Source organism: Brassica napus, chromosome A1 (assembly GCF_020379485.1).
Source record: "Brassica napus cultivar Da-Ae chromosome A1, Da-Ae, whole genome shotgun sequence".
Lineage (NCBI taxonomy): Eukaryota > Viridiplantae > Streptophyta > Magnoliopsida > Brassicales > Brassicaceae > Brassica > Brassica napus.
Window position 1 is genome coordinate 18,210,329 of NC_063434.1, and position 20,661 is coordinate 18,230,989.

Sequence of the window (20,661 nt, forward strand, 5' to 3'; positions counted from 1 at the left end):
TATGGTTCTGGTCAATTGTCTTAAAATTTTGTATATTTGAGTAAACTTGCCTTTGTATAATACGTATAATATAAGGTTTTTTGTTGGTAATATTGTCTCTGTAATTGTGTAGGTTAAATTATTATGTAAGAAGTTTTGATTTATTGTATTAAAGAGTTAGGGGTTAGATGATACTTGTTTTCTTGAACTTAATAGTTCAGCGTTTAGAGTTTCAAGTTTGAGAATGCAACTTATTATATTTATACCACATAAACTAAAAAAATAAATAAACTAAAGTACCACATATGCATTAGCTTTTTGACTATTGATTTGGGTACGTTTACAATTGTTTTGTCATTCTTTTCAACCTACCAACCCACAAAATTAAATTCTAATTTGCCAAATTCCTATACGTTTAAGACCATTCAAATAAATGTGTTTTTTCTAAATAATAAAATTGTAAAATATAATTAAATTTCACGCCAATTTATCTCTATTTATTTTACAATTTAATTCAATGTTACTTTTAATTATAAAAATAACTATTTTTATTTTTAAAGTAAATTGGTGTATATTTCCTAATAAAATTAAAATACAAATATAAAGATATTCAGAGATGATATAATGTATTATTAATTAACTAAATTTTTAGTCGTGCTTTGAAAGGATATAATTATTTTAATTTAATGAAAATAAACATCAATACTTGAAAATATGTAACTTTTATGTGTATAATTACCTTAAATTTAATTTAATAGTATACATAATACATGTATTTTTTAAATTTAGATAATTATTAAATAAATTTAAAAATGTAATGTATGTAAAACTATATAAACTGAAAAAAACATTTGTACATACTTCAGTCACCAATTCATCTCTCAAACTTGACGATAATTTTAAAAAATAAATATAACTATATTAGATTTATTAAAACCCCATTTACCTTCCTTATAAATTAATTAAAAAATAATATTCTAAATCTATTTAACTTCCTTATAATTAATTTCAACAACTTCCAATATATAGCGATTTATTACCTAAAATACAGTTACTTAATCCTTATTTAGACTAATAAAATTTTACTTGCAAAAGGATAATGGTATATTCTGATCATAGCAGTTGAATACACATCTTAACTCTATTACATAGATGTACGAAATTAGCATATATTTTATAATTGGGTATATAATCTTGAGATATACGGACTCCCTACACATAATTAACATGTAAAGACAATAAAATATAACTACTTAAATTAGAATCAAGATAAAAAACGCTATATCTATGTTCAGATCCATACACTCGAATTGAACACAAAATTTTATAGGGTTCCTAATATTGTTATTTGAACCAAACCAAGATAATAAACCCAGTTAAAACCAAAATTAAAATTAACCCAGACATTACTATATTTTTTGAACCAAAAAAATCTATAATCAAACCAAAAACCAAAAAAAAATACAATCTTGACGCAAACCAAAATTTGTAAACTATCATCAAATTATAATTTTTTATTAAAAAAAGATATTATATATATATTAATATAATAAATTCCGCGCAACCGCACGGGTTAGAATCTAGTGTTTTTCTTAAAAGACCATTGTTCGTTATATTGGCCCGTAATAAAATAAAAAAATTGTCAAATTATTAACACATATAGCTCAGTCTATTCCTTAATTTATTTTCTTCATGTTTGAAAGAATTTGTTTTTAAAAGATATTTGTTTTTAACTTTGATGAGGAACAAATTGACCAAAATATCATATTCTCTATTTATTTGGTTCTTTAAATGAAATTTCTCAATTATATTCCTTCATACATTTCTAACAAATTAAAATTTAAATAAATTACTAAAATAATATTCTAATTAAACATGATTAAATTATCATAATAATAATTAATATTTTGTCAAAACACCGTCTCATAAATTTTCATCAAAAACTGATAGACCATATATTTTACCCATTTTTAATCATGGTCTATAAGTGTTTTAAAGTGTTTTAAGATACAATTATTATGTTTTGGAGTCTATTTAGAGTATTTACAGCTTTAGAGACGTTTAGGAGAAATATGGTGATTTTGGAGTCTTTTGGAGCCTTTGGAGGTGCAGAGTTGCACAGATGCGTCAGATGTTTAGCTATGGATGGAGACCTTCCGACCGTTAGATTGAGCCCATATATTGACACAAGATAGAGCTTTGAGTTAGATTTCCAATGCCACCGGTATCAGGTCAATCAGCATCCTGTAGCAGAAGTTATGCTCGTTTTACGGAAGAGTGGTCAGTCTGCCTCGCGAGAGGAAGCTGTCGAGAAGATGAAGCCACGTCGATCGATGCAGCACACTGCACGTCGATCAATGGAGATCCCAGATCGTGGGCCTTGTATATTTTATGACTGCGTGAAGCCCAGAAGCCACAAATTACCAAAATGCCCTTAGACGACCAAAAACCCTATTTTACTGTTTTCTAAGCCATTGTTGACGGCAACGCTTTTTACACGCTTTCTGTTTCATTGTTTCTCTGAGAGGAGAGAAGGGAGGAACTCCTATCAGCGTCCTCCTGGAACTCCATTGGTTTTCTTATCTATTTTATTTCAGTTTTTCTATCTATTCATATATGATTTCTGTTTTCATGTCTGAGTAGATCCACCTGTTAGATTCAGGGTTCAGATAGCTTTGTGGGATTAGCCCCAAACTATAGATCTGTCTTGTTGTGATATTCATGATAGATCTATACTTATTGCTTGTTCTAGAGTAATTAACTAGAATATTGATCACTGATACCACTCAAATTACCCTAAGGAGTGTTACTCTCATCAAAAGAGGTTCAGATGTAGTACTTAGGGATCAAATCCACAAGGAGCTAGGAAACAATTAAATCTAGTGTTTATTAATTCTAAAGGTTGTAAATGTTTAAATGAAATAGCAATAGTAACAAGCGAGTAAAGAATAAATGTAACTTAGGTTGGAAATGATATTAGATGCAGGGCCACTATTCAGGTGTTGGAGATTATAATTCCTATAGATGCCTAACTGTTGCATGCATGATATATTAGAGCTCATTCGCTTAACTCAGTGATCAGCTGTCGCATGTACCACTGGTTAACAGACTAGATCTTGGGTCTCACCGGTTAGATGCAGGCACAAGAGAGTGTCGATCGATAGTCTATTAAGACGTTGACCGATACACCTTTGCCAACATCGATCGATTGTCAGTTGAGGACATCGATCGACGGGTTCTAGCCAGGCCTATGCGCGAGTATGAAATGCCCTACTAAGATTCTAAATTGGCGGTTTGCCCTCTCTGGCAATCCTAATATGATAGATAGATTTCAGGATGGGATAACAAGGATGCTTGAATATGCAATCCTATGATCAGGTTCTAGTTAGCAAGGCTAAAACAAGCAATGAATACAAATCTATCATGAATATCACAACAAGGTAGATCTATAGTTTGGGGCTAATCCCACAAACCTATCTGAACCCTGGATCTAACAGTTGAACTACTCAGACATAGCAAAGCAATTCATATCAATAGAGAAATAAGAATTCATAGAATAGATGAAAAGAAATAGAAACAAGGAGTTCCAATCACAAGTGATCTTCTCTCCAAATGAAACTTGTAACAAAACTAGGTCTAGAAAGAAAACTCTCTCTGCCGTCAAAACACTTGTAGTATATATTCTACTAGGTTAAAAACTCGTCAGGGCATTTTGGTAATTTGGCTTGGTCTTGGTTTTTAAGTCTGCTGAATCCAAAATGTCGCGTCTGGTGTCTCGACATCGATCGATGGTACTTGTGTACATCGATCGATATTAATCTTCATCTGTCGAGGCATTTCCTGATATCGATCGTCAGAAATGATGCACATCGATCGATTATTTTTCCTCTCGTCGACCTCTAAGTGGTCAGCTCGGGTGAAATGTCCTTTGAACTCCAAAATGCTCCAAAGTCATAGCTTTACTCCAAAATGCACCTGAACCTGAAAACATACCTAGAAGAGTAGAAAACATAGATATATATATATATATAGTAAAATACTAATATACCATGGATAAAAATGGGTCAAATCCAAGGTATATCAACTCCCCCAGACTTACCATTTTGCTTGTCCTCAAGCAAAACATACAGGCAGTCTCTCTGAAAGAGGTTTGAAAATATTTGGGAACTTAAGATTTTAAAAACATAGAAATCTTTCCTCAACAATTTTGCAACCACATTTAAAAAAGTCCTAATCACAAAAGCACACTATTGAATATCCTAGCTTAGCAACCATTTCTAACATAACACAACTCATCAATTCACATCTGACAGGATGCAAGGATTTCAGACAGGTATCTGGAGCTGCAGGTAAAAGTTAGTTCCTAGTTTCTCTCTCTCTAAATTTCTCTCTTGAGTCAAAGTCTGCTTCCATTGCAGGATCAGTGACCAAGATTGGACAGGCTTCCATGAATCAAAACTTAATGGTGGTTGCCACCAAGTTCTGTTCACTTCTTATTGACCTATATCCAAGAGTTCTTTGCGGAAGCGAGCCTTGAAGATTGCCGCCTCTAAGTCCTGTTTCGAATTCTTTTATGTGAGTCCTTATGAATCAAGCCTTAAGGGTTTTAGCCACCAAGTCTTGTTCAGACTCATCCTAATTAAACAATAGATCTTATTTATTTATATTTTTTTTTATTAGAGTACTCACTAACTAATTTAGGGACGAAATCTAGAGAGAGAAAATATGATAAATAATCTAAACCAGGCGTTACCTTCCAGACCTGTCTGAAGAATCCGATCCCATGTATACCAAGCCCCAAGACAAGCGGTTATGTCAGGTTTAGTGTTGGAAATCAGCTTTGGTTACTTCATACGGTTCAAGTAGGGGTGTCAAAATGGGTCATGACCCATGGGTTGACCCAACCCAAGTTGACCCATTAACCCAAATGAACTGTTTATTTTTGATCCAATGGGTTAATGGGTTAACATGTTAATGGGTTAATAGGTTAATGGGTTAACAAGTTAATGGGTTAGCAAGTTAATGGGTTTATTGGGTTGGGTCAACTCTGACCCATTTTGTTTTCAATTAAGAAAACCATGAGTAAACCACTCAATTCTAAGGTTTGATAGAATTGGAAAATCATGAGTTTCTCAAAAGTTTAATCATTTATTCGGTGGTAAAATGCGTTTTCCGCTAAAATCTCAAAATAAGTTTTTTCGCTAAAATCGCGAAATAAAGTTTTTTCGCCAGAACCGCAAAAACGCGTTTTCCCGCCAAAACCACAAAAACGCGTTTTCCCACCAAAACTACAAAAACGCGTTTTCCCGCCAAAACCGCAAAAACGCGTTTTTCCGCCAAAACCGCAAAAAACGCAATTTTCCGCCAAAACTGTAAAAATCAGTTTTCCCGCAAGAACGGTTTTCCCACCAAAATCACAAAAACCTGTTTTCCCGCCAAAACTACATTTTCCCGCCAAAATCGCAATTTTCCGCAAAAATGTAATTTCCTGCAAAAACACGTTTTTCCGCAAAAACGCAATTTTCTGCAAAAAACGTGTTTTTCCGCAAAAACGCGTTTTCCGCAAAAACGCGTTTTCCGCAAAAATGCGTTTTCCGCAAAAATGCGTTTTCCGCAAAAATGTGTTTTTTCGCAAAAACGCGTTTCCGCAAAAATGTGTTTTTCCGCAAGAACGCGTTTTCCGCAAAAACGTGTTTTCCCGCATAAACCCAAAAACGTGTTTTCCCGCCAAAACCACATTTTCTGCCAAAACCGCAAAAACGCAATTTTCCGCAAAAATGCAATTTCCCACAAAAACGCGTTTTTCCGCAAAAACTTGCTTTCCACAAAAACCACAAAACGCGTTTTCTCACCGAAACTGCAAAAATTTATTTTTCCGCAAAAAATGCGTTTTTCCGCCAAAGCCACAAAAAACGTTTTCTTATTTCGATCAACTTGGTCTTAACTTAAAAATAATTCATTATAAAGATGTTGGGTTGATGGGTCAACCATTAACCCATCTAACCTATTTAATTTAATAGATCATGGATCAACCCAACCCATTTAATAAATGGGTTGAGTTGACCCATGACCCATTAACAGTAAACCCATTTGGGTTATGGGTTGGGTTGACCCATTTGACCCATTTTGACACCCCTAGGTTCAAGGCAAGTGTGTAGTTGATAGGTTGATCCGCTTTAGCATCTTTAGTGCTATCTGCAATCAGTAAATCTAAAATGGTGCTAAAAATTGGTTAGATATTCATGTTTAAATCAATATAAGATTATAGTCCTATTTTCAATAGCTAACCATAATTTATTTGAAATTCCTTTTTACGTAAGAATAAAATAAATTATATCAGTAAATCTCCCCCCATACTTAAATTACACTGTCCCAGTGTAACTCAGCCGGAGTTATGATGAAAAGTTTATAATGTACGAAATGTAGCAAGTAAGGAAGATACATCTGACCGGATTAGATATCGATCGATGGGTAAGTGTTACATCGATCGTCGTGTGGTTGCCTATGTCGAACAATGTCGACGTCTCGTCGTCGGTCGATATTCAAGTCCTCCTACTTGGGTCTCCTAAATCTGAAAGAAATAAAACGAAAGAAATTAAATGCTAGCTAATAAAACCAAAGTAAAATACCTAATAGTGGGTTGCCACCCACTCAACGCTTGGTTATAGTCATATAGTTTGACTGTGGTAGTGATTGGCTATTGGGTGGAGAAACAGCTGCTTGTTGGAAAGCAAGCATCCACGTCATCTCTGCGCATTCTGGACCAAGATGCAAAGAAACTTCTTGTGGCCTCATCATTTCTTGTCCATTTATCATCCATCTTCTCAAGTACATTGGAGATGTTCTGTAGCCTTTCTTGAACGTTGTCAATGCTGACCTGGTGCCAGCCTATGTTGTCATAAGCATATGCTGAAAGATCTGTCAGTTCCTTTTGCATTGACTCTACTGTCTTGTGTATCAGCTGCTCGCCGATTGGTGTAGACTCGGCGTTGATCGATGCGATTATGTGTTTGTTGGTCGATCTCGGCGAGTTGCCGTCGATCGATTTTGCCATTGTCCTGTCGATGGATGCTGATATCTGGTGTTGAGCTGCGAGTTGCCTCTGAATGGCTTTGACTTCTTTCTGTAGCCACTCGGCGTGGTTGTCTAGTCCACTGATTTTGTTGTCGAATGAAAAGTAGATGTCATCGCAGCGTTTGTCAAGTCGTTCCTCCATGGTGTCTAGAGCAGTGTAGATCTTGGATGTGAACTTGTCAACCTCTGCTGCTGTGTAAGGAAATAACTCCACAGGTTTCTTGCCATCGATCGAGGGTCCTCTTAGCCTGTCGATCGATGCTGATTTTTCCTGCAAAAAACTTTGATTAGTAATGTTCTCAATATCCTTTTGGGCATGAAGTAATTGACTAGACAATTTGTTTAAATCTATCATGACTGGTGATATAAAACGGTCATGCATATCCTTGTAAGTCCTCAGCCTCTCATTCATTGCTGAGACTTTGGCGTCGAGCGATGTGAAGGTACACATGTCGATCGATGTGGCTGGTTGTTGGTCCTTCTTGCGAATGGTGTCCAGATCTTGCTGTAGTAGCTCGATTTTGGTGCTTAGCCAGTCCACGTTATTGTTGAGAGGGCAGTAAACGTCGTTTTTCCTTGTGTCGATGTATGAGACTTCCCATTCATCCCTGTGTTGTGTTGAACATTGCGGTTATGCAGGGATCTGAGCTGTAGGAAGACTGACGTCGATCGATGTTGCACGTGGTGCGTCGATTGATGCTGAGGTCGTAGCTTCCTTCTCAAGTTGCTGACGTAAGATCTCAATTTCTGTCCTCATTTCTGCCATACATCTGAAAAGGTCATTGTAGCCTCTATCCAAAGGCTGATGTGTGTCTTCTACCAATGTTTTGAGCTCCTCTCCCAGTTTCTCCTGAGCTCCACAAATACCAAACACCATCTCATCGATTTCATCTTTGGTGTAGAGTTCTGGTGCCAGTCTTGTGAGTGTGAAGGAAGTGGCATGTTCTGGAAGACATATGTGGCTCTCTTCAAAAAGAGATGCTCTTTCCAGTATTTTCCTGATGTTGTCCTTTGTGACAGGTATCATCTCACCAGCTACGCCTCGTGCGTGTCCACGCTCATCTCTGTAGACTCCATATTCGTCCCTTTGTTCCCAAGTGAACTTTCTGGCTCCATACATGTCGAAAGCGCGGTTCCCACATTCATACCGTCTATCGATCGACGTTGGTTCATCCATATCGATCGACGTTGGTGTTACCATGTCGATCGATTTCTCTGTTGTACCGTCGATTGATGCTTGCCCTTTTGGTTGGCGTGATAGATCTGGGTTGGTCTCTGTTGTGGCGACTCCTGTGTGGTTGTTAGGATCTGTTTGAATGACGTCTGGAGTGCCACGTTGCTGTGAGAATAGGTTGTCAGGTCCATTGGCTACTTGAAGAATGTCTGCTATGTCCTCTCTGGACACTTGTAAAATCCTTCCATCCATTGCACGTGCGTTGCCATCTGGGTCCCTGAAAATACCAAATTCATCAGGTGTTAGAAAACCGTAATCAATGTTTGCATAATCATACATTTTAGAAATAGAAAGATAAGGGTTTAGAGTAGTATCGATCGATGTAGATACAATTACATCGATCGATGGCAGAGTAATTTCTGCAGAACTTGTGTTCTTGAGATGATTGCTCTTCATGGATTTTTCTGTTGATGTAGAAGGAAGAGTGTTCATCTTTTTTTATTGTGTGTTTGCTCTGATGTGTGTAGGTGGTTTCGGAGGTGCAAAACTATTTATATAGGTATCTGTAAACCTAGTTAGGGAGGGAATATTCTCCTGCTCCTGAATTTTCGCTGCGGCGCGAATATCGATCGATGTTCCTTTCGGGGTGTCGATCGATGTGAGCGGTTGTTTTGCTGGACGAGGGTGGGTATCGACCGATGTGGAGTGCACAGCATCGAACGATATTGGAACCGTGTTGGTGAACTTATGTGTTTCAAGTCTTTCATCCTGCAAAGACATTTCTATTGCACGTTCTTTCCAGTAATCCTCATCGTATTCCTCGGTATGTTCATCATTAGGTGAAGTAATTACAGTGTCAACTGCAAAACTTTCATGGAAACCACTGTCTGCCCAACTGCCTATAGAATAATTATCATGTCCTCTCTTGGTTGGAGGTTGGAAGGCAAAATGTTGGTAACAATGATTAGGTGAAGCGAAATGGTCAACTGGGTGCATTACGTCGAGTGACGTGTTGTTGCGGTCATCGATCACCGTTGACACATTGGAATCGATTGATGGAAATGTTGGGGTGTCGATCGATTCCGAGTACTCTGTTTCGTACTCCGATTCATACTCTGCTCCACAATGGCATGCGCCAATGAAGCCAAGTTCTTTCCCATAATCCACAGAATTAATGATCTTTCTCTTAGGTCGGATGGGGTCGTAGTGGATGTTTGGGTCTATGAGCTTTAGACACAATTTGTTTTTGTTCATGTCACATACAGCTCCTACTGTAGCTAGGAAAGATCTTCCAAGCATAAGTGAAGAGTTCCAGTTAAGCTCGATGTCTAAGATATGAAAATCTACAGGGACAACGGCATTACCAATCAGTACCTTCAGATCTCTTATGATGCCTCCTGATCGTTTCTCTGAAAGATCCACGAAGGTGAAGGATTCTGTTGAGGGTTCGATGGTCAAACCAAGCTGGTCTGCCATGATCCTAGGGAGGATACTAACTAATGCTCCTGTGTCACACATTGAATGGGGAAATTCAACATCCTTGACTACGCATGGTATTGCAAACTTCCCAGGATCACTCTTCTTCGTCAATGTGATCATGTGTTTCATCTTCTCTTTGACTTGATGAAGCATTCTCCCAATGTCCTCCTCAGTTACCTTTGTTTCTCTGAAGAACATCCACAACCGGTGTGTGAAGTAAGCTTCATCAAAAGGTTTTTCGATTGGGATTCTGAGGACTCGTTTAGTGAAACCATCCATCTCCTTATCGTTAGCTTCCCTCTTAAGGTTTTTAGGAATCTTCTCCTTTCTTTTCCTTAACCTTCTCCCTTCAGATTCTTGTTCTTCTTGAACAGATTCTGGTGAACTATTTAAAGGGTTGGGTTTTGGTTCGGGTGGGTTTGCTAATGGTTTAGGTGGTGGTCTGAGTGAATTGATGTAATCATTATCGATTGAGGGAAACCGCACTCGGTATGTCAGAGGTACCTGTCGATCGATGGGAGGTGTGTTGTGACGATCGACGTCGGACTCACTCTGTCGATCGATGGTTGGCTCAACCGATCGATCGATTTTTTCATAGAAAGGGGAGGGTGGGTGAGGATGCTTAGCTGCGAATTCTTCATGAGTTAGAATTCGAACCGCATTGCATTCAGTCGATTTGGCAGACGACGTCGATCGATGACTGGAGTAATCCCTCCATCGATCTTCATCATGGTCTGTCGATCGATGCGAGTTCATCGACATCGGTCGACACCATTGGGATCCGCCGAGACTCATGGAGCTTTCGATTTTGAAATCTCCTTCCTCAAGTTTTTCATCTCTCACCACTTGCCAGAAATCATCATCTATGATGACATTTACGTGGTGTTTTCCTTTGTCGACTCGTGCCTCTCTAGCGAAAGCTTCTTGCCTCTTTATAGTCTCGCCCGTCTGAATTACTTGGGTTTCAAGTTTTCTCACCTGAGTCCCTAAGGTCTCGATCTTGGTGTTCAGATTGTTGTAGGCAGAGTCTATCTTACCGTTGAAATCCACAGTGATTTGTTGTTGTCCCAACAGTACTCGATCAAGCATTTCTTCGATCTTGCTTTCCTGAGTCTGGGGTGGTGGATTTTGGTAGTAAGAGTTCGAGTAGCTCTTGCTGTTGTTGAAGGATTTTTGAAATTGTGAACTTTGGTTACTTCTTTGGCCATTTCCAAAGAAGTTTATGTTTCCGCCCTGGTTTCCAAATTTTTGGAATCTAGTACCTCCGATGTAGTTCACATCTTCTTCTCCTTCCGTATCTGCTACTTCTCCTTCAACTGAACAGACTTGCTTCCTAAGAAGCTCGTGCACCACATCTAACTTAGCTCTTACTTCGTCCATTTGTTCCTTCCTGATAGAGGCTACAGACTTCTTCCATTCAGAGTCAGTGTTTTTGGTGCTGCTGCTGTTAGCAAGGTTTTCGATAAGTCTCATAGCTTCCAACGGATTCCGAGTAGTGAGGTTTCCTTCACTCGCCGTATCAAGGGCCATCTGATACTGTAATGCCAGACCTCGGAAGAAAGTGCTTAGCAGCTGCACTTCGTTAATATGTGGTGTGGACAGTCTCGCTGGAAGAACCTAAATCTAATCCACGCATCTTTGAAAGACTCTCCAGCCTTCTGCGAGAATGTGGAAATTTTGTTCCGAAGTTCTTCAGCGCGCGCCTCATCGAAGAAGTTTCGTAAGAAAGCATTCTTGATGTCGCTCCAGGATGTTAAAGATCCTGTGGGGGTACTGCCTAAGCCAGTGCATCGCTTCTCCATTCAGCGTATATCTGAAGAGCTTGCACAGCAGGTAATCTTTGGGGACTCCTTCCATCCGAATGGCAGCGATTAGATCCTCGAACCGTTCCAAATGGTCCATAGGATGTTTGTGCGGTAACCCAGAGTAGGGTATCTGCGACACGAGATTGTAGTATTGAGGCTTCAGCTCGAAATTCTGCTTCTGGATCTCCGAAAGTCGAATAGCTGATCTGTTGGAATAGTACTCATCTGGGCGATTGTAGTCGGCCAGTGGTTTCGATCGAGCGTCCTCATCTACAGGTTGAGCAACTCCTGTAGCATCAGCATCAGGGATTACAGTTCCCTGAGCATCTATTTTCTGACCTGTTGCATTACGCAGATGACCGGCCTGGTCATACAGGTTTCCGTTCTCATCCTGAATTAGAATAATAATGTTTACCATTTTTGACGACACGGTATCGATCAACGTACGCGGTGTAGTATCAATAGTTGTCGAACAATTGGGATCGATCGACGATGACGGTCTGGTGTCGGTCGACGGTTGATTGTGCGTATCGATCGACGATGAAATGGTTGCGTCGAGCGATGTGGAACGTTGACCTCTACGGATGGTGCGTTACAAATGAGCAGGATCGTCTGAGAACAGCAAGTCTTTCTCCTTGTTGCTTCTGGTACCGCTGGGCATGCACCTGAAAAGACAAGAAAAAAAGATTATTAGAAAAGCGGGTAAAGAAAAGAATAAGAATTAATAAAACTAAATCTAATGGCGATCAAAGCTCCCCGGCAACGGCGCCAAATTTGATACCACTCAAATTACCCTAAGGAGTGTTACTCTCATCAAAAGAGGTTCAGATGTAGTACTTAGGGATCGAATCCACAAGGAGCTAGGGAACAATTAAATCTACTGTTTATTAATTTTAAAGGTTGTAAATGTTTAAATGAAATAGCAATAGTAACAAGCGAGTAAATAATAAATGTAACTTAGGTTGGAAATGATATTAGATGCAGGGCCACTATTCAGGTGTTGGAGATTATAATTCCTATAGATGCCTAACTGTTGCATGCATGATATATGAGAGCTAATTCGCTTAACTCAGTGATCAGCTGTCGCATGTACCACTGGTTAACAGACTAGATCTTGTGTCTCACCGGTTAGATGCAGACACAAGAGAGTGTCGATCGATAGTCTATTAAGACGTCGACCGATACACCTTTGCCAACATCGATCGATTGTCAGTTGAGGACATCGATCGACGGGTTCTAGCCACGCCTATGCGCGAGTATGAAATGCCCTACTAAGATTCTAAATTGGCGGTTAGCCCTCTCTAGCAATCCTAATATGATAGATAGATTTCAGGATGGGATAACAAGGATATGATTGTTAGAGAGGGCTAATGGGCCAATTTAGCATCCTAATAGGGCAAATCATCTCGCGCATAAGCCTGGCTAGAACTCGTCGATCGATGTCCTCAACTGACTATCGGTCGACGTAGGTAAAGGTGTATCGGTCGATGTCCCTATAAGACCATCGGTCGACACTCTTTCGTGATCAAGATACTAACCTTTGAGACACGAGATCTAGCGAGTTAACCAGTGAAACATGCGACAGCTGATCACTGAGTTAAGCGGTTGAGCTCTAACATATCATGCATGCAACAAATAGGTACCTATAGGAATTATAATCTCCAACACCTGAATAGAAACCCTAGATCTAGCAACCATCCTTCCATCGAACAACCTTTGCCAAGCTGAACAATTGACTTGTTCAACTTGTTTACTGCTTTGTTTATTTAATTGCTATTTTACTGCTTTAGAATCTATTAGCCTATTTTATTATAAATTGTTTAGATCTAATTGGTTCCCTAACTCCTTGTGGATTAGATTCCTAAGTACTATAACTCGACCTCTTTTGATGAGAGTAACACTTTTTAGGGTAATTTGAGTGATATCAAAAACATACGACCATAATTTCCTACCTTAAATATCATTTCACAATATTTTGGATATTATGAATTGCATGCAAACAAAATTAGTTCTCATATAAGGAACATTTTGTGTACGCATGTTGATTGCTCATTTTAATTTGTAAGTATAGTATATCAATCTGGTCTAACGTCCAACTAAATATAGTTTGACGAAGAAAATGTCCACATCTATAATAGTATATCTAGAGAATAGCAAATAGCCTTCGAAATTTTAGCAAATCTTTTTTACCATTCATCCACGACCATAAATTTATATAAATTTATCGGACCATTTTTCGCTTTAATACCTAAATTTAGGCTTCATAAACATCTATATAATTCACTTCTCACTGAAAACACAATCATACAAAACAAAGCAAAAAAAAAAAAAGATAATAATCTCATCTTCTTTTCTCTTCTTCAAAAATAAAATGGCAAAAAATTCATTAGCCATATATCTAATGTTACTAATTGCATTGAGCACTGTTTATGAAACACAAGGAACATTCTCATTACCTCTTTACTTGAAGAATTTTCCAAAAGTAGGCCAAGATTTTGAGTCTTTCGCTTACAAAGGTATGAAAGATTTCATGGGAGACTTGGAAGGCAAATGTCCTGAGACCACAGAGTTTAAGGATTTTTTTGTAAAGCTAAAGGATTACATGGCATGTTACAGTTCGACATCACCCGGGTCGAAAGATCTCCAAGTTGAGCTGTCAATAAAATCTGAGAAACTATACAGGGCTATGTCTGCTTTTAGTGGAACTAAAGGGGGAACATCAGTAAGTTTCACGTAGAAGTTAACATTGGTATCGTACGTTTTCACAATTTAACTGGAAAAGATTGTGTTGTTTAATTTTGTTCCTTTTGAGGATAGGAGGATTCATGGACGCTGGTGGATGGCTTATTGTCAATGGGAAAAAGTTTGGTTGAGATGAAAAAGAGCGGTTCAAAGGAAATAACTTTTGAACAAAGAAAAGAATTTATTCAATCTATGGTGAACTGGACTCGAGGAATCGGTCTATTCATAAAGAAGGTCTCTGAGAATAAAGGAAAATCTATTGATTTTTCATTATTTGGAATTGACTATGACACCAATGTGTCTTCTCCATCTGAGAGAGCTCTTTACGAAACACAATGAACGTTCTCATTGCCCCACTACTTGAAGGATTTTCCAAAAATGAGCAAAGACTTTGAGCCTTTTGCTTACAAAGGTATGTCGGCTTTCTTGGGGGCTCTGGAGAGTAAGTGTCCTGCCACAGCAGAGTTCAAAGATCTCTTTGTAAAGGTAGTGGACTACATGGCCTGCTTCAAGTCAGGCATCAAGATCGAAATGCAAGAAAAATCCGTGAAACTCTTTAGGGCTATTTCTGTATTGGATGGTACTAACGGCGAAACATCAGTAAGTTATAGTCCGATATATTAACATTCATATGGTACCCGGGCATGTTTTCTATATTAAAAAATATTGTGGTATTTTTGTTTTCTTTTTGGCTATAGGTGGATTCTTGGAGGATGGTCGATGGTATGTTGTCAATGGGAATACTTGTGACTGAAATGAAGAAGAATGTTTCCCAGGAGATAACTTTTGAACAAAGAAAGGAACTGATCGGGGCTATGGTGAAATGGGCTCGAGCTATCGGTCTACTTGTTAAGACAGCCTCCGAGAAAAAGGGACAATCTATTGATCTAGCATCTTTTGGAGTTGATTATAGCCCCCATGTTGCTTCTCCTATCAAAGGAGCTAACGGTGAACTATAAAAATAATCCCAGCAGTTTCAATTTTAATTCCAATAACGCAAAAAAATAAAATATTATTTCATCAAGAAATCTTTAATCAGTTGTAAAAAATTAAGCTATTATAAATATAATTCTATATTAATAAAATATTTATCAAGTCTACTTGTTTCTCAATCGACTACCTTCGATGGTAGTTAAAGTTCATTTTTCTATAATCAACAAAATCTCTATTCTCGTTACTGCTATTGGGACTTGGGAGAGTGTAATTTAAGACAAGAACAAATTTATTCACTGTAAAAAGCATGCAATCTAAATGTCCCCATAAACTAATTTTAAAACTCTAGCATAATATATTAATCGCTAGATTCATAAGCCATCACGGAACCCCGAACTCGTCGCTGCCCACGTCCTAACACTTGTGATGGTGGTTCATATAACACGAAACATTCTGTGGTATGCGCATCTCCGTGGAGTCTCCAGAGATGCACATCAATCCAGAACCATCTTGTTGCCAGTACACTTCCACCATCATTCCTCTACGATTCTCCGCGTTTTCCGTTCCTGGTATACCTACAAATCTTGCTCCAACAGGTATCTGCACATACAAAGAGTTTATTTTCATTAATAACTAGAACATGTGAAACGTGAATTTTTTTGGTGGAACGTTGTAGATGATTTACCTCGACCAATATGCCTGATTCTAACTCGAGAGTAACCACGGTTCCTTCAGCTGTTGGACTTTCTAGTTCAGCCCATCTTGCGATGTTCAGAAAAACTTCTTCTAGAGTTGCAAGCCCAAGCTGTATGTCCGAGATTCCAAACTCAGATTCTCTGTATTGTAGCTCTTCGAAAAATCCCTATCCATGGAGAAACGATGATGAACCTCATAGAAGAAAATCTAAGAGATTGCTAGAGCTTTTAAAGATAGTTACCGCCAAAAGTTTCTCTTTGTCGTGGGAGATAACAAAAGTCATGAAAGCTTTTTTCTCTTCTATTGGCTCGACTTTCAGATGCTGCAAGAAAGATATTGTTCCAGGCTCAGCGGCACTACCTACTTAAACAATTGCCAGTTGAAAAAAACACAACTTAGGCCTGAGTGTACATACTTTCTTGAAGAATCTTTTAAGTGGTTCTGGTGAGGTTCCAGCACCGTTGTTTTTGTTTTCAAGGAAGCTAACTGTAGTAATGAAACCTGTGACGAATCGAGATTTTAACCTGATGGAGGTTCCAATGCAGCGGAGCCTGCCTTTAGCCATGATCCCTATTCTATCACCTAAAATATCAGCTTCTTCCATAGAATGCGTTGTTAGTATGATGGCTCGGCCTTTCTTTGATTCCTGTATAATGTCCCACACATGTCTCCTTGTGATAGGGTCCATACCAGTAGTCTACAATCCAAAAAATATTTATTAGTGTGTGTGTTTATCTTTAAACACCTGAGGAAACTATCAAGTTGCATGTCATACATACCAGTTCATCTAGAAATACAAGCTTAGCATTACCAATGAGTGCAATTCCAACACTGAGTCTGCGTTTCATTCCACCACAGTAGCTTCCTGCTCTAATTTTAGCTGTTCCTGTCAGCTTTACATCTGCAAGTAACTTCTCTGCAATCTGTTTAACCAGAAAGAAAAATCTATAAGCAAATTATATATAAAAAAAAAGAGGGAAAGTTAAATCAGATACCATTTGTAAAATACATTAATAACTTACCGGTTTGATAGATGCAGGTGGCAACCCTTTGATGCTATCAAAGAGGTTGAGGTGTTCTTCACTTGACAAAGCATCCCAAAGGATATCAGACTGTAAAATAATAAGAGTGATGATGAAACAAATCATTTAAGCAGAATATAAAGATCTATGTGTAAGGAAAAGAGAAGACAATGCAGGGAGAACTTGACCTTACCTGAGGACACACTCCTATCATTTTACGAATGTTGGACATACCAACAGAGCTTCTTATGGAATCTCCATAGATAAGAGCTGTTTTAAGTCGAATCAAATTGAACTTACTAATTATTAGTGTTAGAATGGTTTAAAAAAAGTTTGGAAAGTAGCTTCTTGTAAAACAGATCCTTACCATCCCCACCAGTAACTTGATTTATACGAGTCAAACAGCTGATACTAGTTTACTTCCATGCACCATTGGGTCCAAGAGGACAAAACAACTGGTCTTTGGCTATATTCATCTACAAACCCTAAACATATTTCATGAGCCTAAAAGAAATGTAATAATACATTATAAACAACTAATGAGCATTAGGATTTGTTGAATAGTCTTGACGCCTTAGAACACACACAACTGGAATGAATGATTACCTTTACAGCATGAAAAGGGGATGTTTTGGTGCATTTGCAACAACCAAGCTTTGTCGTTCCAGGATACATCTTTGCATGACCATGAATCTGAACAGCAATGTTAGGAACAATTGTTACATCCATTGCTTGTTTCTTAACTAGTGTCTCCTCTTCAAGCACATCTTGGTCATCTGGTGTTAAATGCTCTACAGGTGGAACTGAGCCAAAGCAGCTACAAATGCTCCCTTCTGAAAAAAGTGTTACATAGGAACATCTTTTGGTTTTACACTTTCCAAACACACAAATCCTTATTAATAAAAGCAAGAGACAAAGAAATACCTTCCACTTTATTGCCCTCTTTGCCAGACCAGTAACTAGGCTTTAGAAAGTAGAAGATCGTTTTTCTTACACCGGAGGCATTGGGGATGATATTGTTAAAGTATATAGCCAAAACAAACCAGAAATGAATGTACCCACAAGCCATATGTAGATTTTATTCTGCACAAAGACCCAAAATGAGAGACATAGACAACAATTTTTTAGGTGAAATCTGTTGTCGAAAAATTGGCATACCATTGTAAGAAAGCAGGTGGCGTCATCCATTTTTGAGCATACATCTCTTAAATCCAACTAATTCCAGGGCTTCCGGGAATTGATGTTGCTTCTATAAGCAGCTGGAACCCAGCTGAAAAGGTATTGGGTGGAAAGAATGACCAAATCACCCGACGAGAAAGGGAATGTGTTCTTGACTAAGGGAATCCACCAGTAGCTACTGTCTGCAGTCAGAACTGTACCCAGTAAGAATCCAACAAATCTCAGCTACTGTTTTAGCTAAAGAGAGGCCACACACACCTGTGTGATAAAGACAATGAGAAACACAAGGAAACCAACAGTTGTTGCTGAAGATGACTTGCTAATGAAAGATGATAGCATGAATGCTAGGCTAATCAAGCAACACAAAGGATATAGATAAGTTATGTGATGTCCCAGCAAAAATCAATGGAAAATGATTTAAGAATGATGAGGATATTTAATTACCATATTAAACTGAAACAGCAAGAAAAGTAGGAAGATAACAAAGAAACTGTTCTTCAAGAAAAAATCGAATTGGAACATCATTCCAAAGAGGACTAAGAAGAGTGATGATACAAATGTAAGGATGCCATCCCATATGAGCCATGATAACCAATAAGCTGTATCGTAAACTCCCATCACTGTCATTGCCTGTTAAAAAGCAAAAATAAAAACATGATTGAACATTCTAAAATACAAATACACAATGGGAACAGACTCTAAGTGAAACAGAGTATTAATTAAACCTGGCAAAGTTTAAGCTCTTTCTCGGTAGCTAGAAAACCAAGTTGGAGAGCAAAACTAAACATGGAGAAAGCAAGAAAGAACACTGGTCCCATAAGATTCAGTGGAGAGATAGTTACGTCTTTAACAACAGCTGGTTGTGCAAACTCTTTAAATCCAAAACTCCAACAAAACTTTGGATCTGATAATAATGCATATATAAAAGGCATTTAAATCTCCATATAGAACATATGACTCCTAACTCAAAAGATTTTCAAGATGGATGGTACCTCCAATTAAAAACCTCGCGATCTCACGCTCTGCAGCGATTTGAAGAGGGACAATAAACTTAAACGTCGGATCTTCAGTCTGACCACGTTTTGGAGCCGAAGATGAGTTTGTCTGAACTCCATAACTGATCATTGTCGCGTTCCTTTCCGTAAAATGCAAAGCTCCAGGGGCATGCAAAGGATGTGACGTAAACCATGCATCTACCTCCTCAGGCCCTTTGAATGATTTAACCAGAAAAAAAAACACAAGAGAAACATTTCAGAAACAGACGTTAAAAGTTAAAACTAAAAAGAACCAAACATAATAAGAACCAAACCTTGTTGGTCGGAATAGGTCTTCCTGGATTGTTCGCCATAATAGCAGAGACGATGTCAGACACTCGACGGCTCTGGTTCCCACTCCACACGAAGTCGTAGCATGGAAGCTTCGCGTAGAACTTATCCTCACAAAGCGGAATCGGAGGCGAGGCTAATGCCTTGGGATCAGTGATATTCACGTGCTCAGACGAGCTTAATTACGTCGCTCGGCTTCATCGCTTCTTGGATACACAAATATGTTACCTCCCATGTTGCATATTCCAGAACCTGAGTCTCGTGCTGTTAAAGCTGGTTTCTTTCCCTACAGTGACCTTCCTGACTTGTCCTGTAGAAAAACAAAAACTTGTCCTTTAACTATGCTTCTTACTGGGAACAACCAGTCTCTTGGTAAAGGTATGTATGTATATATGCTTATTATAATTGTTACTCTTCCTTCTTTCATATACATACTTATTTACCTGCATTTGTGTTTCTTCCAGCCTTGTCCGGGACTATGTTTGGTGGTTCTTTTACTGTGAATACCTCCGACCTCTTGCCTAGTTTAGCTGACAATGTCTTGGTATGCTTGCTTTTCTTTTTTCCTTTCGTTGAAAAAAACTATCTCTATTTCTCTTAGAGGGTTTACTGATATACCTTGGATTTGACCCGTTTTCATCCATATTATATAAGTATTTTACTATATATATATCTATGTTTTCTACTCTTCTAGGTATGTTTCCAGGTTCAGGTGCATTTCGGAGTAAAGCTATGACTTTGGAGCATTTTGGACCTTAAAGGACATTTCACCCGAGCTGACCACTTAGAGGTCGACGAGAGGAAGAACAATCGATCGATGCGCATCCAGTGCTGACGATCGATACCAGGAGATGCCTCCACAGATGAAGATTAATATCGATCGATGTACACAAGTACCATCGATCGATGTCGAGACATCAGACACGTGACATTTTGGATCCAACGGACTTAAAACCCAAGGCCAAGCCAAATTACGAAAATGTCCTGACGAGTTTTTAACCTAGTAGATTATATACTGCCTAAGTGTTTTGACGGCAGAGGAGAGCTTTTGGTTACAGTTTTACTTTGAGAGAGAGAGAAGGGAGTTTTGGAGAGAAGATCACTTATGATTGGAACTCCTTGTTTTCATTTCTTTTCATCTATACTATGAGTTTCTATTTCTTCATTGTTATGAATTGCTTTGCTATGTCTGAGTAGTTCAATTATTAGATCCAGGGTTCAGATAGGTTTGTGGGATTAGCCCCAAACTATAG

General features: G+C 38.3%; 2 pseudogenes; one reads left to right on the top strand and one right to left on the bottom strand.

Annotated features, from left to right (window-relative positions):
* Window positions 1-13,805: 13,805 nt before the first annotated feature.
* On the top strand, window positions 13,806-15,345 carry LOC106427572 (annotated as a pseudogene).
* Window positions 15,346-15,395: 50 nt separating this feature from the next.
* LOC106427562 lies at window positions 15,396-18,092 on the bottom strand (annotated as a pseudogene).
* Window positions 18,093-20,661: the final 2,569 nt, after the last annotated feature.